Source organism: Genypterus blacodes, unplaced genomic scaffold (assembly GCF_046128005.1).
Source record: "Genypterus blacodes isolate CSIRO-AG114 ecotype Tasmania unplaced genomic scaffold, CSIRO-AGI_Gbla_v1 ptg000037l_1, whole genome shotgun sequence".
NCBI lineage: Eukaryota > Metazoa > Chordata > Actinopteri > Ophidiiformes > Ophidiidae > Genypterus > Genypterus blacodes.
In genome coordinates, this window is record NW_027466850.1 from 1,469,068 (window position 1) to 1,494,295 (window position 25,228).

A 25,228-nucleotide genomic window follows, 5' to 3' on the forward strand; every position below is an offset into this window, starting at 1 on the left:
GTCCCCTCCTCCAAGATAAACAGGAGGAATGTGGCTGGGCTGTATGCAGGTACAGTTACGATAACGTGGCTCACTTCTACATGTTCTGCAGTGACCTAGATACTACAATGACCTGAAAAGCAGCGTTCATATTGCAGCCTTCCATGGGTTTCAATTTGTGTTAGGTGTGTCAGCATTTATGTAATATGTAATGGTATATGTGTGTATGTGTGTGTACGTTTGTGTGATGAGTTTGCACCGATAGCCATCTCCTACCATAACCTGGTGATACAAGTCATCAAGTCTCATCTCTCTCTCTATTTCCCATCTGGCCTAAATCTCACTGTCAGGTAGAGTCATGAAGAAGAGGAAGAGAGAGATGAAGAACTAAACACACAACCCTGATAGAAGTGTTTGTTGCCACATGCTTTTAGTTCCATTTGATTGAGTTTGATTAAGTGACAGCATCATCAAAGCAACTGGGAAATGTGGGAAATTTTAATTTGTCATCGTCTCTTAATTACCACTTTTGGCCGCAGTTCAGTAAGTTACATTAGCTTATTTTAAGAGGGACATTCTACTTGCAGGTCTATTTTGAAATGGATCATTCAGTCAATGAGCATATAAGCCACTTGTTTACCGTGAAAGTACATTATTCAGTCTAGCAGTTAGTCAGTCAGCGCCTTCATCTCTCCCCACATCCATCCTGTCCCTACACGGTTACTGCAGATGTCTCAGCTCTGAGGCTCCATTCTTTATCTCTATGATAATAGAGAGCAATGGCTGATAGCCTAACGGACTGAGCAATGTGACCTCCAACTCACTGGCAGGATTTTAAAGGTACCGCCGCTCGGATGTTTCACCGGGCTAAAGATAACCCACCTGCTAAATTTATCACAGTCAAATAGACAGAGACAGTAACGGCGGGGCTGCATTCAGCAGCAGCTTACGTGAGCTGATATTTATCAGCAGATTTTATTTGTTCACCTCTATGCTGTTTATGTTCTTTTATGTTCCACTGGGAAGGTATTTAGGGAAATGCCACAAGATATCAAACAACAAATTCCTCTAAACTGAAACACAAACAACACAAAAGCGAACCTTTCTTGCGGCTTCTCTGTCAACCGTTTTTCCTTTGGTATAAACACAAATGCACCATCAGCAATGACATGACAACACTCCAGCTCTGATCTTATTGCTTAAGAGGATCAATCCACCAGGTCAGAGGAAAGACAAACACACTATGAGTGTTACTGCATTACTGACTCTAAACTTAACTTATATATAAGAGAAGGTTCGTACTACAAAAGAGACCATCAGGGTAAAAGAGATCCAGTGTGGACACTGTGTTTCCTTTGCAATCACATCACAGCAAATCAAAAGCTGGTTATTTCATTTGTATAGCTGAAAATAACAAAGGGAGCGAGGACTCAAGGGTTCTTACTTCTACCACCTTGAGACTTGGACTACAAACAATGTTTTACATATAAAAGTTTTCATTGCAAAATCTGTTCTTGAAATGAGATTCGTCATAATTCAGACTTTTCTACTATTGGACTGCAATTTGGCTTTAACTTAAAAATGACTTAGAACTTCAGCAGGTCCGACTTGATCAAACCTTCAGAACCAAGTCAAAATGAAACTGAAACTATGTCGCAGCATGTGAGGGAGTCACCCAAAGCTAAATTCTTTTATTCTCTGCTCGTGCATTATCTGTATTTATGTTTGATACTTTCTCGTACTTGGTCGATTAAAACATGATATTCTTTGCAGACACACAATGTGCCCTGATTTCTGCTTGCACTGCCAATCAGAAGGTAGAGGGTTAAGTCAAGGCAACGCTGTAATTGCTGTTATCTAAAAATGCACATATGTGCATGCACAAACATGCACAGCAGCTGATAACCTGAAAATAAGAAGGCAAGCAAGGAGGGAGAAAGAGAGGGAGTCAGTGTTTGAAAGGTTGGACGCTTGAGCCTGACTGTCTGGCATTGCAGATGTTCATCAGGAACAGAGCGATGCAGAGAGAGAGAGAGGGAGAGAGAGAGACGGAGTGAGAGAGAGGATGTGTGAGGGCAGAGAGACAGAGTGAGAGAGGAATGTACCAGGCATGGAAGTTGCTGACAGCCTGTCTATCTTTCAGCCAACACCACTATTGGATGGGCAGATAAAGTCATGGATAGGCGAGAGGAGGGGAGCAGGGAGACGTGGCAGAGAGATGCCAGTGATAAAGGACGGACGGCAAAAACAGAATCAAGGCAGATGAAAAGGAGAGGAGGAGGAAAAAGGGAGGAGAGTTTGATTTGGGGCCAGGAACCTACCAGACGATAAGACAGGTGGGGTTTGGTCATGAGCTGAGATGGACCTCAACAACACCAACATTCAGATCCCAGAGTAGAGAAACATCCAATCTCTCTCTCTCTCTACTGCTGCTGTCCATGTGAAAGACTTTATCAGCTCTTGTTGGGGTCAGGCAGTTAAACGGGCAGTCATCACAAAAAACAATTAACAGAACCCACGCACACACACCTTAGAAGGATCAGGAGCCCATCTCCAAAAGATGAAAGATATTTTGACAGGATATTTAACCGTGAGGTTGTGAGGGTTGGATCTTTGCCCCGAACGTTCAAACAGAATTCACCTCATTCCAGACGAGCTGGGCTGATTACAGGGCCAGGAGCTGCACCGGCTGAACACCTGGTTTGAGGTTAACTTCAAGCGAGGCTTAGGGTTCTGCGGCAAATCCACCTGATGTCTCCAGACTTAGACACAGAGCAGATGATGGCACGGCGCCTTCGGGTGTTTTAGTAAACCTGTTATTCTCGCACAAGAGTCGAGTCATTTTGCTGCATAATACTACGCAAAAAAACCTTTCCTAGTTGAACTTTAGTAGTGAGCGTAGTGTGATTAATAGTTTGATATGCGGCTCATACAGCTGCAGACGGTGAGATACGAGACTTGGACGGGCCTGTGTGCTGCTGGATTGTGAACAGCAGGGATGTGGGTGCGCTCGGTCTGCATCACAGTCCATTTGCCCTTGAAGATTATTGCCTTATTAAATTGTAATGCTCTTTGAAGCGGCAACAATGTAAACAATGCCCCCCCCCACTATGGTCCAGGGCTGCAAATGGAGGTCAAAGTGAACATTTCAAGGACAAACGGAAAGAGTAAATGGCTCTATCACATGTTTTTCCTTCCCTTTACTTGCCTGCCGCTCTGTCCCTATCCCCTCGCCGTCTTTTCCCCTCCTCTCACTCTGCTTATTTTCTCTGTTGGTCTCACTCCCTCGCTTCCTATTAACCCCGTTTCTCTCCATCTCGCTCTCCTCCCCTCTTTCTCCCCGTCTCTGTATTTCTGCAGTCTCCCGTCCTATCAATCAAGACATCCCATTACTACACCCGCTGTCACTCCCAAATCCCCTGCTCTGTCCCCCCAGCCTGCTCTCTCTCTCACACACACACACACACACACACACACAGATAGATATAGAGCCCCTCCTCTGTTGCTTCGGCGCATTCACACACTCATACAAACGCACACTACCTCAGAGCTATGGTTTCTCCAGGACGTGAATCATCTAAGCGCATTGGCAGACGACAGCTCTCGGCCCTTTGAATGACTGCCCATCATAAAAGATAGATTGACGGATGAATGGGTGGGGTGAATAGATGACTTGATGCGTGGATGAGTGTGTGGATGGATGGTTGGCTGGATGAATAGATGGATAAACGCGTGGGTGAATAACTGAATGAATGGATGAGTCATGACATCCTGATCCGTTAAACAAATCAGCAAATAGGCTTGGAAATGAGCTTTCATGCCTTGACACATTTGCCTCTGTGTTTACTTCCTGGTGGATCTACTGTAGTGCATGTGTGTGAGTACAAAGCTACACAGAAACGTGCTGCTGAAAAGTTTGAGAAGGTTTTTCAATAGGAGCAAGTTCTTCCATATACTGTTCAATGTCATGTCACTTAGCAAATGGAGAAACTCGGGATAAGAGAATAAATATACCGCACATGTACTCGGTCTAATGATAATAGCTTCATAAAGTTCTATTGATCGATAATTTTGATATCTTCATCCATCGTAGTTTGGGATTTTCTTTTAAAGATTTCTACTGAAAAATGAAAAGTGCTGCAAAAAAACATTTCCTCCCAGATTTCATTTATCCTCACAATATTCAAAATTAAAGAAATTAAATTAGAAATAAAAATGGAAACTATAATCCCTCGCTCACAATAAAGTGCAGCCACGCTTTTGAAGAGACTGCAACATTTAAATAGAAGATAACAAAGTCTTTAAATGTGTACATGTGTCCTCATTCTATCGTGTGGCACTTTTTCTGGAATGTTTCCCCTTTTGCCCAACCTGTTGGCTTGTCCAAACTTGCCGAATGTGTGTAACTTGAAGCCCTGGCCTCCGTTTGCCTCAGCTTATTTAGTGTAGGTGTGAGTGTGTGTGTGTGTGTGTGTTTAGACATACACATTCTGATGTTCGTATGTGCTCATGCTTGCGTATGTGTGTTACTATGTGTGTGTGTCTGAAGCCACACCAGGAACAGCGTCGTCCATTGAGAATCAATCAACGCACACAAACACACACACACACACACGGCCTGGTAGTGTTTGACTGTCAGATTTAGCATGTCAGGTCCTGTCAAGTCTCATTTCCTTGGTGGCTGAGTTTGTCTCTCACCAACACTCCAAAACACACACACACACACACACACACACACACACACACACACACACACACACACACACACACACACACACACACACACACACACACACACACACACACACACACACACACACACACCCTTCTAGGCATTTTCATAAATGTGTGTCTTGGTTCTTCAGTCTCTCCTGCTTCTTTGACTTTTGTTGAGTTGCTCTTAAGAAACAGTTAATTATTAATCACAAACAGCCCAAAGCCAGTGACATCACATGCCACACAAGCTAAATATAGACTGTCTGTATTTTATTTAAATGACTCACTAAAACATCATTAAAGTCAATACAGTTTAAACCAACTTCTTGTTTCAAATACAAGTTAAAGATGCAGCATTAGACAGCCTACAGGGGCTTCCTTGGTTATTGCACCCGCATCTTTTACCATTTAATGGTTGTTTGGCTGTGGAAAGCAGAATTGTTTCATGGTTGACCAGGCAACAGGCTGCTATATTTGTGCTTATTTCAAACAAGATTAACCAACCATGACACAATACAGTGTTTTTAAAGTGTCTGTAATGGTTCAAGGTGGCATTTTATTACAAAATGGAGAATAGAAAATAGAAATGAAACAAGCTAGCAGCTTGTGCGGTTACACATTCACCAAACTACAATTAGCAACATCAGGTGGGACTGTTTGCTTTCCTGTAATTTGCAGTAGGTGCAAACAATCATTTTCTGCTTATTCAAAACACATTGTTGCTGCCATGACTGTAAAACAAAGCATGATTTCACATACTACAAATGGAAATACTAGTAAATTCAAAGTTTATTGTTAAAAGATAGTATGGTTTGCCATTTGGGGCCAAAAAGACACACTTCTGGTGATAGAAGTCCTTATCTTATAATCTTATAAAAAGGCACTTGCAATTTGGTAACATAAAGCTACACGTTAACAGCAAGATTGAATGTTACACAGTTCACATGTGGCTGTGGTGTTGGTGGCAAAGTGGAATCACAATTAGGTCTTCTCACAACATGAAGGGTCCCCTGCGTAGATGTGGGATTCCTCCATGGTTGACCAGGCGACTCAGAGCGCCATTTGGCTTCATGTCCAGGAGGGTAACCAGCCAAAACAAGGGGGCTAATAAAACTGTCCACTGATAAGCAGTTAATGCCCCAGAACTAATTACTGCACTGCCACTCCTTTTGCTCTCTCCCAAATCAGGGGCATGAGACACACACACAAACACAAACACACAAACACACACACACACACACACACACACACACACACACACACCCACACACACACACACAGTTGTGATGTCGACTGCTTATAGTCCTGAAGGCTGTGTTTGCACAACAGAGGCAAACCTTTAGGTAATGAGGGGTAAAGAGACCACACCTATGATGGCTACGCATGCAGAAATCTTTGTTGGGAATCTGTACAATCAACTGGAAAATCACAGAAATACAGAGCTGGAATGGGAATTATGTGAAGTCATTAGGTTAAAAAAAAAAAGGAAATGTAAAAAATAGAATTGATGGTGATTATATATGGTTAAAGATGGTGACTATATAGATATGTTAATTCACAACAGTACAAAATGCGGAGAGCTGCAAGTCTTGTCTAGTCTGTGACTATCAGGCCCAGAACAGTTCCCTCATACCGCCGAGCCCTGGCACTAAAATGGCCTCTATATCAGTGACATACAGGCCTGAGCAGTTAGCTACACTGATCGCTCATAATGGCTCGGTCAGCTTCGTCAGCTGCAATTATACAGGAAAGTGTCACTGGGAGCACCGGCCTAATAGTTGCAGAGCCATAGAAACAAGGCAGGAACGTTGAAGCTGTCCCTGGTGATCACAGCTCCAGTCTAGAAATTGTTTGCCACATTGTTGGAGCCTGGACATTAAGACTGCACAGATGAAAATTTGACGACATATTTACAATACAGCACATTAGCCCGTGCTTTACTGTTAGCCAGAGCAGACTGTTCAATTCTGAGCCTGACACACAAGCAAACAAGGGCTGGCTTCAATATTTCTGTGGAAATAATGACATTTCTTAGGGTGCTTTTCACATCAACCACAATATATCATGAAAAATCCAAATAAAGTGTGCAGTGATTGTATACTTGCAGTGTACGAGGGGGGGGGGCTTTTGTTGGACAGCCAGGAAAAAGGACTTCTATGAAACTGAGATAAAAGTGTCCAATGTGTGGGCAGAAATGTGTTAAGATTAAAGATGTCTGAGGGAGAGATTTCTCTTCTCGGCTTTGAACTTATCAATCAATGATGATGTCACTGGCGGATGAGAAGATTAAACGTGATATTGGGTGGCATATTGGGTCAATACAAGAAAACAATCTGCCAGCCAGGGAGCCAAAATCAAGCACATTGTCAAAGTAAGCGAGGGAGCACACTTTCCCATCAGGTGTAATTTATTGGGTATTTTGCTTAATCATTCCTGACCATTGATTTTGTTTTGTCTGTGTGACTGTGATGCTTTTCTGTCCCTCTGAACAAATGACACATGGTTCAGTATTGAGAAAAAGGGACAATTATTTAGAGTTGACAGGTTATGATTGGAGTTGTTGTTTTAATCATAGAAATGGCTTCAGGGACGGTGTTTAAGTGTTGCATTAACTCAGACGGGAGTGAACTTCAATTAACACTGACATCAATTCTTTTCTGCTAAACTAATTAGTTAAAATTTTGATTTTGCTGAGAACAAGCACCAGTCAAGTGATTTCATTTGTATGCGGAAAGGAAAAGTTATGCATGAGCGTTGCTACAACAAGTAAATGATGGATGCAATGGGGAAAGCCTATGATGTGATTCTGTTGCTCGGTTGGTTTTCAATAGAATAACAGGCAATCATGTCTGTTTTCTTTATTCTAATCGGTCAAAAGAGGGGCTGACAGACACCAAATACTGAAATACTGACTGGGTCTGATTGAGTTGAGGGAAAATGGACCTCTCAGGTTGGTATGAAGGTTTTCAACCCTGATACTGGCCTGACAGGGGGCCATTTTACTTTAATACCATTCACTCGTCAAACCCTCTCCCCTAAAGGTGAAAACAGCAGCTGGAGATTCTTGTGCTGAACAAAAAACACAAACTCTCTGACAGCCTGACAGAAGCTTGACTGAATACTCCAAGCGGAACCGTTCATGGCATTGTCAAGGCTGTAATCACGCCGGAAGCTATTGTAGATGATTATCAGAATAAACCAGCACAGCCAAAGTCTTTATCACCAAGTGGAACTGAAGGTATTTGACGCACTGAGCTGTTTTAGGCTGTTGACTCATCTACGGTCCAACATGGATGAACTCTCTAAAGAGCACAGCAAGGCAAAGCAGCTGACCAAATGGAATGGGTCCAAGGTTTTACTGGCCTCTATTTTTAACCACATCAAAACCAACCACAACAGCAAAACGCCTAACTTCCCAAATGCACTTCTAACTGTATTAACACATTCAATCTGACATTACCCACCATCATCATCAATCAAAGGCAATTTTTCCCCGTGATCTCACACACTAAAAAACAGAGGCGGCTAAAGCTCAGCCTCACACCCCCTAAAGCCTGGGAGGCTTCCTTCACATCCTATGGGCGTTTATTTTAGAGTTCTGACAAACCTATGCATTGACAAGTGGTGTTTCCGCCGTGGCAAGAGCATGACTCACAGCGACAGAATAGCAGCCAACTGTAGGCCGAGAGACGCTGTAGATGCCTCATCCCCTATTTTAGCCCAGATGGGCAGAGGGAGGAAGAGAGGGAAGGAGCCAAAGACACCGCCTAAAGGATCTAAATCTCATCTCCCAAAGTGATAAAGTAGGCTTATTCCACAACATACACACACTTTTACCATCTTCCCTAAGCTTTCGAAATAGGAAAGAATAAATAACCATCATTCTTCTTTCCACTTGTGTGTCGGGTTTGAAAAGCAGGGAGCCAAAGATTAGACTTATCATTTAGAGGATACACAAGGCTTTTCATAACACAAGAACTCAATCCCACTTGGATGGATATTGATTTCTGAAATGGGAAGTATCACACACACGTAGACAGAAGAAACGAAGTTGTGTGTGGGGAGACACCTTGGGAATATGTTCAACTCCGATCTGCCCAGTGCCTTTCCTGAATGTCTCCTTTAGCTAAGAAGGAAATAGGACAAAGGGACTCTGCTAGTAGACTTAAGAACATGTACTTCCAAGAAAAGAAGTCCTATTATCAGAGCGAGTTTCAGCATGTTTTGACTTTTAGAAATGAGTGTATGAGAATACGAGAGATGGATTTGAAGATTTTCATTCCAGGCACATATAAACTTTTCTCCTAACCACCAAATATTAAATCAGTGATAAAACGACGCTCAAGCTGTTCTTCTAAACCCCGCAGTAAGTTGGTATCAGGCTTCACTGGGGCCATTTCAGGTCAGGCACAACTCAGGACATGAAAGATGAAGAAAAAACTTAAAGTGAGGGGGAAAAGGATGAAAACCAAAATGGAGCTACAGGGTTTCCTTTGCAAAACCACAAAATAGACCCAAAGACACATCGGCCTGGGTGCTGAGCTCCACCTCATGATGCGAGCGCTGGTTCACTTCCCACAACGCTGATCATCACCTTCCTCAGCAGCTTGCTTATAGGTGTAATTTAAATCTCTTCAGCCTCGCAGAACATCTTTTTACTCAGGACTGAGGCTTCTTTCAGAGGTAAACTCTGCTGGTGTTGACTCTTTGATACATAAATATACACTCTCTCGAACATACACACACACACACACACGCAGGCATGCAAACGCGGTACACAGGCGCGGCACACACTCTCGCAAACACACAGTTTACTCAACCCTGGGAGGTGAGCATAGAGATCTCTTCAGTCGAGGCGTCATGGTGATCAGACGTTATGATGATAGAAAATATTCAAACCAAGACGCTCCGTCGCACAAGCAAGCACACAAAAATACAAAGTGACTTTCTCAGTGTCGCAAAGCCGATACAACAACTGCTCTGTGTGACAAGGGGAGAGAGCGGCTGCATGTCTCTGCTTTTGCTCTGTAACTACAGTAGAAGGTGATGGTAGCGTGTGTGTGTGTGTGTTGTGTGTGTGTGTGTATGTAGAGCAGTGGGTGTCCTCTGCTGCAAAGAAAAGGCAAGATGTGGGTATTTACTGCTGCTGCCTGGACACTAATCTGTTTTTAATCCTTTTTTCATCCAGGAAAGTCGACTGGCTGCTCCACACTCACAGAGGCGCATTCAGCTCTCTGCCCAGGACCACCACGGCCTTCTACTGGTGGCCACTCAACACTGAACTGGACTTGTTGGAGATTATGTGCCTTGCTCCAGGGAACTGTGAGAGCAGTAAGCAGTAAGTAAGTTAAGACAGGAGAGAGCATTGCTTGTTCAATTTCCCCCACACACATTTTCTAAACTAGCCTGGGGTTTCAAACTGGCTGATGAGGGCACTGACACTACAATAGCCCTTACACACAGAACACACACACACACACGCACACACAAACACACAAAGCACATCCATACCCACCTACACACAATTTTGTTTGGTAGAAACAAAGCTAAGATATGTGAACAAACTAACACTCCAGTGTGCAAAGTAACACACACACACACACACACACACACACACACACACACACACACACACACAGAGCATCAGTATAGTTTCGTCCCTGCTGCTGCTGAGGAAACAAACAGTGCTTGGTGTTGGGGATTAAAGGCAGCTCGTCTTCAGAGCATACCGGCCCTATCGACACGACGCCTGTTTACACACCGCCGAAACACACACCACACACAGTCACAGACGTGTGCAAGTGTACTCAGCTGTAGGTCTGGACTGATTTACGTCAGAGAGAATAGAACAGAATAGAATAGAATAGAATAGGACAGATGGTGTGTGTGAGACAGTACAGTGCATATTGATTGGCCTCCCATGGGTGTGATGGGAATATATATATGGAACTCTAAGCCTTCTCAATATACCTCAGACAAAGAATAATGACGCCCATGGGACCATTCAAAACCCTCCAAATTGCCCATTACTGCAAAGGCGAGATCCTTTAGTTATTTAGTGCAGGACAGAGCAGCCGGGAGCTCTGGAATAGAACAAGTAAAACATGTCTTTGGGAGAGATGTTTTTAAAATGCATGGAAATCCACGCCGCTCAACAAATCACACACACAGGAGAGCGGCACAGGCAGGAGCTAAATAGCCACCAGAGCTCAGAGGTCACGTTACAAAACCCACGCACACACACCTTTGTAGTCCAGCCAGATTATTACTCTCACCTCCCTGATGGAAAACACGCAGGGAGATGTTTCAAAAGATGAGTACTACAGGCATGTTTAAGAGCGGGGATCTTAAGAAAGTACTTTGAGGAGCTCTAGAGGGTCATATGAGTGTAAACATCACTGATCATAGTGGCTGCTCTTGTGCTGAGCATCTTCCTGTAGGTACTTTTGTTTCCCAGGCTTTATTCCCGTTCATTTGTGTCTTGTACTCGGTCAAAGGAGACGCACCCAGACCACAGCAGGCTGTCAAACGTCTCCATGGCAAAGCAGACGTGAGGGGAATGACGACGACTACGACGACGCGAGTCAGAGAGAGAGAGAGAGAGAGAGAGAGAGAGAGAGACCGCGTTAACCGGTGCGCCCCTCACTCACCTCTATGAGGAGGTGACCCGTTATTCTGCTCTGGTTGCTCTAATCACAGCCACATATGCGCCAACAGCGATGGGGGGGCGCGTGTTTCTGTAATAATATTGGGGTGTTTTGGGGTTTTTTACGTTAATAATACGGTTTGTGTTCATGTTACCCCCCCCGTGTTTCCTGTGTTGCGAGTTCGAATCCCCAGTGGCGCAGAAAAACAAGCCCCGCTGACAGAATAAAGCACAATAAGGTCACTAACTCGCTATACAGGCAGCGGAAGTTACTAAAGGAGCGTTGCAGGGAATTCTCTGTATTGATTTTACCATCAGGACTCTCACGGGACGTCCCCCCCCACCCCCACCCCCCTTTCCACTCCGCCAAAAATAACCCCACAAATCATAAATACAGTCCGAATAAATGAAGAGGCCCCTCGGCCCGCCGCCCGCCATGGCCCCCGGGCTTTACAGTGCACCTGTTCAGGGTCTACAGCCAGGGGAACGAGCCTTGTGTGGACTCCAGCCACCTTCAGCTGTCCAAGCGCCGGGCACAGGAGGGCGGGCGGGACGGGAGGAGGTGAGGGAGGAAGGAGGGAGGGAGGGAGGGCGGCGGTAAGTAGAGCAGAGAGCCAGCTAATAACACGGACACCGGACTAAAAATACCCGCGACCACAGAGCTACAAACGGCCGCCGCTGCTGCTGCTGTAAACCGCGGCGTCTCTCTCTCTCTGTGTGTATGTGTGTGTGTGCAGACCCCGCGGTGGTGCGAACCCGGATGCATTATCAAGCGTACCTCATTTCTCGCTTAACTCCCGAGTGTGTACGGTCATATTATCAACACCGAACCTGTAAGAAGATAAACGGGTAGTTCGGCTGTAGTTCCCGCTCTGCCCGTTTCTTCCAACAACCACACAACAACCCCCGAGAGAAGCGCGGTGTTCAGCCCGCAACCGTGCCACATCTTCGGGGGCTGCTGGCACAAGCGAGCGGGGGACGGAGAACACAGGAAAGAGCTGTGATTTAAAGAGAAACTGACCGTCAAATATCGCCCCCCGTTACACCGGTCGAGTCCTCTTTTCCCCGGCTTCTTCGTCCGATAAAAGGGTAGCCTGGTGGCGGTCGTGTCGACGGGTAGAGCTCCGGTTTCCTCCTCCAGTCCAGCGGGCAAACGCAGCCTCGGCCGCCCGGTGTCAGACACTCTTTTCTGGCGTCAGTTTGTCTCCTTCGCCGCTCCAAAGTTAGTTGTCGCAGCGGAAGGTTGAAAGCCTAATTCACAACAAAACGAAAACACCAACATGGAATATATAGTGTCCGGAAATTCAACCACCAGCAATTATAAAATCCTGCAGGGTTACGGAGGAAAATTAGTATATAAAAAATAACCGAAAGGCAACGCTGAGGTGAGTGGTGAGATTTTGAAAAAGAAGAAGAAAATCACATCGTTTCGTGTAGTGGCAGAATAACCACTTACATTGTGTCTTGGATGGTCGTTATAGTATTAAACCCATTAAACCGGCTGGGGAGGTTCAGCTGCTGGCGGACCCCAAAAGCCCCCGAATAATGCGTCCTGTACTCCCGAGGACCTCCACACAAATGTCCGCTACCGAGGCTGAAGGATGAATTTCCACCCGGAGGAGGAGGAGAGAGAGAGTGAGAGAGAGAGAGTTAGAGGGAGAGAGAGAGAGAGAGAGAGAGAGGGCAGAGCCTCACATTCTCTGAATTACTCCACCCCCCAGCCCTCTTCCTCCTCCTCCTCTCTCTCTCTCTTTCATTCAGTGCATTTGCTGTCTGCTCTCACATCTTCTCCCCTTTCTCCCTCTTTCATTCACCCCTTCTTCTAAACACACACACACACACACACAGGCACACCTCTCTCCTTTACAGTGTAACCAGGAATCGACCTGCTGCGTTCTGTCAGCAAATTGATCAGCAGTAGATATGATGATAAGGTGTTATTGATCTGAGCTCAACTTTGTATGATCATCAACATGGCCATGGGACTTGTGTGTGTAGTGAAGTGGTATAGGGGGTCTTACTCATGACTACACTAAAGTCAATGTTACACACATCAGTGCAAACAATAATAACTAAGGGTTCAGTGTCTTGCTCAACAGCACTTCGACATCCCTCGAGGGGAAGCCCGGAATTGAACCCATGACCACTCTGCTATCACTGCCGCACCGCCTGTGACCTGAAGCATGTGTGTGTTGCCCCCTCAGCTGGAGAGAAAGTACTTTGAAACAAAAACTGCATGGCTCTCTTCCTCTTCTTTATCTGCCTGACAACAGGGCTCAGATTAACTTCATGCACCACAAGTGTTTTATATATAAACTCACACACCCTCACTGTGTGAATAAGGCTTGATTGAGTCTGAAAGCTCAAACAGGTTTTTGATTTCATAAAGTCATTCTCTGTAAGTGGTAAAAACTTCCTGCTTTGTATCTGTGGGCGAAGCATTCATGTTCTCCTATCAAAGCTGAACTCTCCTAACACACACGGCATCACACACAAATCATTTAGATCCAAATCCACAAATATTGCCGAGATTTTATGGCCATGAATACGTTTCTTTTACGGCGTTCTTTGCTATGCTTCTATGCACCACAGTGGAGGGGTTTGTTGTCACTGTACGGTAAATGAGCATGGACAGTGAATAAGGAACATTAGACGCCTTTGAGCAAGGCACTTCCCAGATAAATACCCTGGTGTAGATTGTCAAACATGTAAGTCTCAGTAGGAAGTGGAGCGATGCTGAATTAAATCACATCTCTGCCTGCTGGAGTTCTCCAAATATGTTTGAGTGTGTTTTAAAATCCTTCAGTAATCAGATTCACGTGTAAACAGCAGGTGGAGTGAAACAAGCAGCCGCTTTTCACTGCATCGCTTTCTCAGCTATAGTCGGTGAAACATATCCTTGTCAACTCCAGACGTATGGCTGTGTGCCCTTTAAAAAGGGCTAAAGTACGATGCATTTCCATTCTGTCACATCATTGGTAAGAGAAGCGTGTGGCCGTTACTCCTCTCAGTCTGTTTGCTGGACGGGTGAATTGATTCTGCTCATTAAATTGATTTCATTTCATTCACATTAAATTGGGGCTTTTTAACAGCACAATGAAAGAACTGGCTTTGAAAGGGGAAGGATGAGAAGACTCAAAGTCTTCCAAAATGATTTTGTGACTTTCCAATTATCATTTATAAGAAAGAGCTGCCTGGGTGAATTTATGTGGAGTTATTTTTTGGTTGCTTTAAATTTGAGCGCATGGAGATAGGTATTGAATAGGAAGATAAAGCTCTGGCATCGTATAGATTCTCCCTAAGAAGCCATTCAGCTGCACAGAAGTGAACTGGTGTGATAGGAGGAGTATGATTGAGGTGAGAAAGGGCTGAAATGTATCTTGAAAGCTTTCGTTCCTGAACTAGGCCAGCAGTAACTGACAGAGACTTTGTCCCTATTGTGTAGAACAATGTCCCACCACTGTGTAACCAAGTCGGATAATTGAAATTGTTAAATGCCACAAACCAAAAGGGACTAAAAGGGACAATCGACCACTTTATCTTCAATCCAATTTTTTTTTGCTGGTATAAGACATTTACAGGCCTTAAGTGACAGTTTGGTCGCTGCACTGCACACTGCTTATATAAACGTCCCATCCCAAAACAAATATGAAATGTTAGTGTAAGTAGCTTTGACCTTATAGAAAGAAGCACTACAAGGAGCAAAGAAAATTTAAGAAAATGAATTTCCCTGACAGCAGCAGCACAGATTATTGAGAATAACTGCGGGAAAAAAGTCTAATTAGTTACTATTAAGAATGACAGCAACAAAGAAAGCAAAGACACAAAGTATTTATCACCAGAAAATATGAGTCTGAGGGGAATCTTAGAGAAAATGCAATCTTTTTTTATGGGCCACAAACTGAAGAAATACAGTATATTAATATAAGATTTCACAAAGCGTCATAATGAGTTTCAAGAAAGCAAAATATATATTGTTAATTGCTTAACAGTGTATCCAACATAGAATATAGAACTGCAAACAGAGGTCAGTGGACTGTCCATAAACTGTAGCAAACATAATGGATTAGCAGCCTGTTCCTGCTGAGTGCAGCATCCCACTGTAGAAACATCTGACCGACTGCTGGAGGAGCTATTCATTGTTTTTAACATCTTCAGACAGGCCAGGCTTTGCACGGGGGGGAGGATTTCAATATTCATGAAGTTACATGACAGAAGCATCAATGAGAGGCGAAGTAGGGGGTAAAGCACCAACATGCAAAGAGACAGGAGAGCGAGAGGGAGGAAGAGGAGAGCCGGGCGGGGGGGGGGGGGAGGAGAGGAAGAGGTAGAGACCATATCAAGGCTGACAAGGAGAACGCGTGCGAAGATATGATACTATTACAATGTGTCAGAATGTAAAGAAGCCGATGATAAAAAGAACATAGACGGTGCTGTATGTAGTGTAGGCACCAGACACAACAGACAGGATGACAGATGGAGGAAAGGCAGATGAGACTAAACAGTAAAGAGACGAGCTGAAATAAAAACATATAAATACACTCAGAGGTGTACAAAGGTAAGAGATGCAACATGGAAGTGACAGATGCTTACAAACAAACCGATGGGTCCACACACACACACACACACAGGGAGGGAAAAGGTAGATCTTTCCGGCATAGCTTTCAGTCTCCCAGTATGAATGCAGGAAAAGCGCCTGGCGTGCCGAGTCCCGTCCGTGTGACTGGATCTAATGAAAAGTGACAACTCCCTTCTCCCGGAGAGCCGTCCTGTTTTGCTAGGCTTCAAATCCTATTTGCTTGCCCCCCGCCACCGCCCCACCAGCACCCCTTACTGCCTCGACTGAGCCCTTGCCTCTCATCGCTCTCACTATTCTGATTTTAATGAGCAGGAGAAGATGGGGGAAAAAAACAACTGTTCTCCACTTTCTGGAGGACATGTTGCCAATTTTGAAATAATATACTATAGTAAACATCGCAGTCGCTTCCAGGGAGTGAGAGAGAGAGAGAGAGGATGTGTAAATGTGTGATAATCTGCGAAATTGTAGGTGAGGGGAAATATTCAGAGGCACTGATAAACATTATGTCACAGCTTCTGAGTGTGATGGCCCATAAAAGAGAGAAATTGGCGGTGACTAGTTACTGAATGGCAGATGTTTAGGAAGAGAGAGCAGCGGAGCCGTGACAGTGTCATTTGAAAGATAGCAGGTAAATTGATTATTGAATGGCAGGTGAATTCAGATTGTGTCAGGTTATCTGATGAGCATGTGATGGGAAAACCTCCCACTGTACTCAATCAATCTAAACGCCTCTGATACCAAGTCTCTCTATCTCCAGCACACGTTTAGAAGCAGATAACCCAACATAGCCTTCATGTTAGACGGGTGGAGTTATCGTGCAGCATACGCAGCCACTTGGTGTGTGTGTGTTTGAATGTGACTGTGTGATTGTGCACTCACTGTGGTGATGTATACTTAGGAGTAGTAAAATGTGTTTTTATGTTGGCTCGGAGTGTATATGCGTCATTTCCATCTGTATTTATACTCATGATTACCATCTGTGCATCCCCAGCATGCGTGCGTGTGTTTGTGTGCGCGCGTGTGTGTGTGCTTGTAAATTTTTCAGCATCTTCAAGGCAGGTGCGAGTACGTTTGTATTTACTCTGTGTGTGTGTGTGTGTGTGTGTGTGTGTGTGTGTGTGTGTGTGTGTGTGTGTGTGTGTGTGTGTGTGTGTGTGTGTGTGTGTGTGTGTGTGCGTGCGTGTGCAGTATGTGGGTTAGGATGCTGGCCTCCTTGTTAATATTTCATGTCAGTGCTGGCAGAGAGAAATGGGACAGAGAAACACAGAAGGCCTAATGTGACGCTAAAGATGGGGGTTGTGTGTGTGTGTGTGTGTGTGTGTGTGTGTGTGTGTCTACACTTATTATATTGCTTTGTGAATGGATTGTGTTTTTGTGGTTCTCATTGAATTTTTTCTCAACCCCTGCATGCTGAATCTGTGCTTTTGTTAACTTTCAGTACATCCGTGTCTATCATTGTGATGGAGATTGTGTGTGTCACTTTACTCAACCACACACACACAATCTTAACACGAGTATGGCAAATGTATCCTTTGTGTTTTCTCACGTGTTCTGTTCTGTGTGCTTGTCATGTAAAGCTGTCACTGTGACTGGAATAAATGCAACCCAACACTTCCACCAAGATGCTGTCGTAGGCCTTATAGCTGCACTGAACATGTAGTCGACCGTAAGGCTCTGAACATGAGGATTATAAAGCCATAATCCCTCTGCATTAGCAAGAATTTAAATAAACATGGCATGGGGAAAGCATGGGGTTATTCCTGGTACATTCAGGTTTTAAAAGTTGTATGTGACCCACCTAGATTGTGTCACAGACCATGAAATATTTAACATAATTCCTTACAAATTAATTTTCAAAATGTTCTTACATTCAAACCTTAAATGTCATAGCTTAGTGATTAAGCAAAACACACAAATCAACAGAAACAGGTAATGATTTCATCTAGTTGAGAATGGCATTAATGTTGCCATCATTGAACTCTTAGCTGGCAGGAATGTCCGCATATATTAATCATTAGCAGAAACATGATGAAGGTTGATGGAGAAGTGTTGTCCACACGGGCATCAGAGGTGGACTTTACCATCAGGAAACATTCTTTGGTCCTGCCAATGGTTTTCATATGAAGTGTTGTTTTCTCTTCAAGTTGGTATGACCCATTCCCAATGCTCTTGTCCTTGTCCCAGCCACGTGAAACCTCCAGGACATGACGTTGCCATCAACCTCTTTTCACCTTCAGTCAGGCGTAATGTGAAGGAGGTTCACGCTACACCCCCATGCATTTGCACTGATTGCCTAGGAGGAGTCGCCTGTGCCAGAACAAGGACTAGATCCCTCTACCTCTGCTGTGGCGTCGTTGCCGTGGGAGCAAACCTACTTATTTATATTCAACTTTACTCGGTCTTGGTTCCCCTGGTGTGTGGTTAAACGTGGAAAGACTAACTTGGACCACTGACTACAACGTACAGAGGTGGAGTTACATATTGGGGTCAGAGTCATGTGTGTACCTCAGCCATTACCCAAACCTCAACAGACCCATATACAATACAACCCCCCTACCCCCCACCCCAGGTCCAAGACCAAAACAGGACCAGAAAGTCAAACTAGTATGGTTGGTGCTCTGTCATAGTTTGATTAGATTTGTTATTTTGATTTTCTACTGATAAGGTCGAAGAGTGTAAAAGAATTGATGGTTTTGCCGTCTGGAACACAGAATTGTCTGTCCATTAGATTATTTTTCTTCGTTCACCACATCCTGGGTACAGCTAATTTAAAGCTTAATGGACAGCCTTTAGTTTACTGCTTGATAAATTGCATGAACAGGGGAAAAGAACATTTATTTTAGATAGAAAGTCTCTTCTTGTTATTGGTCAGAAATGCTGTTTAGTGCTGTTTGGAAAGTATGATGGCGCAAAGGAAAAAAGTTACAGAATTCGAATGTTAGTGCTGAAACCATGAATCTAAGGCTGAATAACTACATTGAGTTAAGGAAATACAAAAAAAATATTTGCTCTGTGCCTGTATGTGATATTGGGCTTTACAAATACATTTGAATTGATTAGATTTTCCTCTAAATCGCTTGAGAAATTTTAAATGTGTCCTCAAAATATTACAGTGACCTCAGAAATATCATGTAGGAGAAAACTGCTTGAAAGTAAAATAAGGAAAACGAGAGGCGAGCACAGAGGCAGAAAGGATTGTGTTAAGTTCAAGATAAGAGGATATTATAGCAAGTAGAGGAGTGAGATACGGCAGAGGGGATGTGATTCAGTGGGGACAAGGAGACGTGACACACTTCTTGAAGAGATGAGTTTTCAGCCTGTGGTGGAAGATGAGGAGTAATGCTGCTGTTCTGATTGGTGAAGAGAATCCAGCAACATGACCTGTAGAAGTCAGTTGTACAACAAAAACAAGGCTGTATTTTTCCCTTTCAAAACATAAAATCCTTACTTGAGAACAGCAATATCACATTTTTATGGCCGAGTTCTTTTTAACGTTCGGGATCATCCAAAATCATAGTTGTTGTAACATAGTCGGAGCCAGAAGAAAGTCTCTCAGGAGTTGTAGAGAATTTCTTCTCTCCACTGTCTTCGTGCTGCTAAGATGATTTCAAACAAGCAAAATCCTTCAACATCCAGACGAATTAGATCTCCCACTCAGGTGTTGGCTAAGTGGGCTAATCCACATATCTGGCTGGTAGAATATGAACTCCTCATCCTTTCCTGTGTCTGTGGAGCTGTGCTGTATTCACAACCTCTGATATTCTCATGAGAGTAAACTCAGGACTAAACGAAACCACCTTGGCAGTTGTCCTAACTGAACCGCTGTGTGTACCAGTATGACTATACTCGTGCTACAAGTGTCCTTGCACTAATGTCAACAACACAAATGCCTGTGTGTCCTGTTCCTGGCAAATAAACTGCCAGTGATTGTCACAATGTCTTGAGACTTTTATGGTTTTAGTTGTTAAAATGTTTCTCTGCCACTGTCACCACAGCAGAGTCTTGTTAACTAAGTGCCTCTATGCCACTAGACTTTAAATATCTTCGCTCAGACCTGTTAAAAAATGCCAGGGTGTCCCCAGGCAAAAAAGGGTTAAGGCTCACTAGGACGTATCAGCTCCCACCCTGATAGGGAATTATCTTGTAAAACAGATAAGTATCTCGACAGTGGTCTGCTGAAACAAACACTGGTCCTGCAGTCTAATTAGCAAATTAAAGAGCCGAAGAGCAAGTGAGGATTGACAGACGAGACAATAGCTATAAATGTCATTGATTAATCTCCCCCATGCTATTCCCCATCTCTGAGCACACACACATACACTCATACACACAGACACTCACTCACTGAGGCAACTCACAGACGGACTCAAACACACTGAGATATGAATGTACTAGGAGCTGTGCCAGTGTGTTTATGCAGATTCCAACACACAGGAATGTGTGTATACATAGAGGTATACACTTCCGCTGTGCTTTTACAAAACCTGTTGGATGATCAATAACCATTTGTAGATGCAATAGGCTCCCATTTCCCAAACCTAATTACAGACTATATAGAGACTATTGGAGAGCTGTCCTCATGCTAATGTATGCATTTCAGTATGCATGTGTGTTAACGTCTTTCTCTGTCCCTCTCAAATATAACAAGTACACTTATACTGTGTCATCCTACTATGTATGTATACATGTCTTTCTGGGTGTGTTTTGGGTTCCTGCTCTTGCCCATCCCTCTGTCTCTATCCATCTCTGCGTCCCCGGGCAACGTAGGCCAGGTCACTAAACGTATTCAGTGAATTACAGAGAAACATGCAAAGTCACGCCATTGATCTATTGTCCCTAGTGAGGTGGGGACCTATCTAACATCACCCCCTCAGGTTGTATAGGTGGAAAGAATGTGTAAACATAAGACGTCTGCTTTGGTACTTAAGGGCACACATTGATCACCTAGACAAAGACAGACAATTCAGTTGAAAAATAATGGTAGCACAGGTGACATAATTGATCTTAACTCAGGTCTGTCATTAAGTGCTAAAGGTAATGAGGTGATATTCTTGACAGTGTGGGTGTGGTGTCAAGCAGATGCAGACACACATGAAAGGTTTCTGAACCAGCATGTTTGGTCACAAAACTGACAAATCAATTTGCTTTACTTTTCCTCTCACCCAAAAGATAAGTATATAGAGAAAATGGAAAGTGAGAGCAAGCTAAACCAAATGAATCCCAAAAATCTGACAAAATTACTCTTTTTTTTTACTTCTTACATCTTTGGGCTTTGGTAACAAAACACCTACAATGATCAATCAAAGCAGAAAGATTCTGCAATAAAGCTGAATGCTTGTGATAGAATTTATTGCGCTTGTCGTCCTTCAGCAAGTGGCATTTAAAGTTAATTATGTGAAACTCTTCTGATGGTGTGTTCACAGTTGTTGATAGAGGAGGGTTTTTTTTCCTTATCAGCTGCAGAAACCCTGTGCGTATGAAGTGACGTTTGCGTCTCTGTGTTTGCTGAGTGGAATTCCTACTTTTTAGCTGAAAAATTAATACCTGTTATACTGTGTAGACCTGAAACAACCTCCACATGCAAACAAGTGTTTAATTTCCACTACAGAGATAAACAGATGGCACAATGGGCACAAATGAGTCATCAATAAATCTACAAGCGATTGCTTTCTGAAGTGTCACAAAAGGTCAACAATGACTTTGATATGATTCATGTGGAGCAGGATTTGCACATTTGTTGCAGCTTGCGTGCCACGTCACTCACATGGGGACAAAGTTCACTTCATGTCACTTTGGATATGTGAGTTTAGATGTGTGTTTAGTCATATTGGCATACATACCTGATTTGTTTCCATTCCAAAACAGATGTGAGAAAATTGGATTTTTCTTTTTTTCACTCTTTACATATTCACAACACATATCTGAAATGAACAGTATATGAGCAAAATATCATAACTTGGCCACATGTACCTGGTGGTAAATGTTAATGATGTAAATGCAGCATAACCATTGTAGCGACTGGCTCCTTAAAATGCAGCTCAGATTCACTGCGTCCTGTATAAATAATAAATCTCAGATGTTCACAATTAGAAACAAATGAGGCTAAACAGGAGGGACTCATGGAGGGGAAAAACATGCCCTTCCTTCATGGGCTCAGCGAGCCCAAACCTCAGAGTTCATCGAAAATTCAACATTCATTCCAATTACACTGAAGACAGACAATAATAAAGTCTAGTCTGAAACACTTTGCCCCAGGCATGAAACACTGATAGTATTTTTAGATAAGAATATCCAAAGACAGAGAAGACAAAACCCCCAAGCAAGGAAACATATTCTACTTAAATTTTTGGGTCATTTGTTCATTCATTTATTCATGACTTTTATTCATTTTCATTCTGTTCATCGAGGTCACTTTATCATAATGTCTTTAATTCATGATTCCATGTAGTAACTAATCAGAGGTTTTAGCATAATAAGCATATATCTGTGTACATAGCGGTAAACATGTGCTCGCTGTGACTACTTCTGTGATTTCATTAAGAAGTTCAATGTTTCCTCCTCATTTTCATCTGAAAGGTCTCTGTGGGACGTTCAAAGGTCAAGTGTGGTTCAGTGGGATCTGCGTGGTTGTTGGATTTATATGTATTAGAGCCAACAAGAGTTATTCAGCAAAAGTCATTTGTAACAAAGTAGTAGGGGTTCGGTTTGGCTCAGTTGGTATGTTTGTTGCATTCTTGCATTCTGCTTCTATACGAACACTCGCTCTCCTCCTTGATCTGTAGAGTTTGAGAGCAGGAGCAAGAGACGGTTAGGTTATGCTACAGAGGGATCTTTTCCGATCTGCATCCAACTCTGAAATGTTGAACTTCTTCCTCAGGTTTGTAGGAATGTTGCTGTAGCTAAACTCTAACCCTAATTCAGGGAACATGTCCCTACCACTAACCTCAACACTTCTCCTAAAAATGAGTTAACTTGTTGAGAATGCAGGTTAAAAAAGTTATTTGAGATTCTCCTGTGCTGTCGCAGCTTTGCAGGAAGAAATTAATAATACTTGCATTTTGTTGTAGTCATCACTTGGGCCTTTTACCAGCGACCATGCCAACAGAATACCAAATATTAAAACCTCTTAAAGCGACAAATGATGTTGAATAGATGCTTCCTTCAGTCCATTGCGAGCACTTCCATCAATCTTTCACATGTTAATCCACAGACGTGTGAGGAAGTTTGAGTTGAGATGTTGAATTGTAGTTGGTTCACAATGTTCATGTGACGGAGCGGCACTGTGCCAGCGCGGCCCCGTCAATGACTCTGGTCAGCGCACACACGCACACATGCACACACGCCCTTTCGCCCTCCCTCCTATCCGTTCTCCCTCAGTTTGAATAACCTCGTTACAATTTCACCGCAACCAAAGCGGCACACTGGTGATCTCAACTTACATTTACGTGGGTTGGCCAACCAGAGGCGTCACATTTGCTTTGTTAAAATGGAATGGTTTTGCGCCCTTGCACGGTGACGTGAAAGGGAATAATTTGTTTTCGTTTGCAGAATCCATTCTTTGAGTAACAAATGACCTCCTTTTCATTTCTGTAGAATGAGATATAGTAGGGATAATTTGTGTAATTTATATTTGAGGTTAAGGTAACTGTGACTGCTGTTTTTGTAGAAATTGGGTTAATTGATTTATGAAATTGTTTAAAGCCTAGTGGGAGGGGCTATGGAAATAAAAGGAGACTGCCTCAGCCTGGGAGCCAGCAGTCGTGGTAGGGTTACACTGAAGGTAACAGTGATGTGCTTTGTATTGAGTCGAGTTTAGTTTTGGGAAACATTGGAAACCTGTTAGAGTTATTGAGGAACTCCTTTTTCTTTTCCTTAGAGTGTGAAACCTGTTTTGTAAGGTAATTTTTGTTTGGCTGTCCTTTGCATTTTTCATTTGTATCTTTTGCACCTTGGAGGCTGGAAATAAAAGAACAACAACGCTATCTTCCGACTACGCCTGGCGTTAGAGGTAGAACCCCGCGACAGTTCATGCCACAAACAATCATTAGTCTGTGACCCGACCATGAGCATGACTGTAAAGGGTCTCTGGTCAGGTGCTATAGTCGGTTCACACATGCTCATATTTTTCGAAACAAGAAAGGAAGATGCAGCCGAGACTGATCCAACTGGACTCACACTTTAAGTGTGAACAGCAATGTCCTGAGCTGCTGAGCTATATCCTGTGTCATAACAAAAGTAGAATAACAAGTTGCTGAGTGGTCAGAGCCTTAATTTAAGTCTTTTTGCTTTAATGCATCAGCAAAGGCACTGAATTAAAGTATTTAAATAAAAGTGTTTTGTGTGATTTCATGCTCCAGGGAATAAAATGAATAAAACCATTATTTGCATATAAGCAAAACATTGAGTGAGCTAAATGGCCCATACTAACCCACAATAAAATGGCTCAAGTGGCTCCGTAAGAGCCTTCATGATACAAAATGCCCTTCTGGATGAGTTTGTCTTTACTCCGTGAGACTATAGAAAGAGCTTGGAACACTGGCTTTCTGTACTATAATCTTTCACAAACTTTCAAAGGTGTGAGAAATTAGATTTTAACGATTTGATTTGATTCTGAAAACACAATGTAACACATCTGTCTACTCTACTGAGGACAGATGTTTCCCAAATGTCACACTGAATTCCAATATGTATGAATAGCAAGTGGCTTTATTCGAGGGGACATATTATGTTGTATTGTTGTTGTATTCCCTCATTTTATAGGGTTTCACCGGAAGGACAAAGAGTTGAACATGATCAAAGTTACCAAACCTGAGGCTGATTGAAATGCACTCAGCAAGGAGCAAACGATGTGTTGATGACCTGAGCTGCCTTTTAAAGGGGGATTAAAGCAACATTTGTTTGGAAGTTTCAATTTCAATTAACGCTGATATTGTCTTTGTATCGTCTTTGTATTTAACCTAAACACACCCAGTGCACCGGGCTGTGTCCTGGGCACTGGCATGCTTGACTGCGTTTCGGGGGCAGCGTACAAAATCTGCGATAATCGAGCCACATGACTGAGGCGGTCGATCAAAGCACAGTATCATGGGAGCCAAACAGAAATCAAGATGGTATGATGACATCTATACACCCTTCATATGTTCTGATCAGTTACCCATTTGGTTATGTTACTACATACTAGCAACAGGAATACACTCATTTGTAATCACTTTATCAACACTAATACCATACTAATACTAAACATTAATTATATGGAGTGACAGCAAATTTTAAGTCTATCTATGAATTACTGTATATTGTTTTTCAGG

The 25,228-nt window shown here is 43.2% G+C and overlaps 1 protein-coding gene across 1 annotated transcript in view; it reads right to left on the bottom strand.

Moving 5' to 3' along the window:
• dag1 (dystroglycan 1) overlaps positions 1-12,963 on the bottom strand; it is a 42,401-nt gene extending 29,438 nt beyond the window's left edge. Inside the window, exons 1-2 of the mRNA XM_076147225.1 lie at positions 12,798-12,963; positions 12,363-12,592 (exon numbers count right to left, since the gene is read on the bottom strand). The gene's annotated coding sequence lies outside the window, so the exon portion shown is untranslated. The remainder of the gene's footprint in view (positions 1-12,362; positions 12,593-12,797) is intronic.
• Between the last annotated feature and the right edge of the window lie 12,265 nt (positions 12,964-25,228).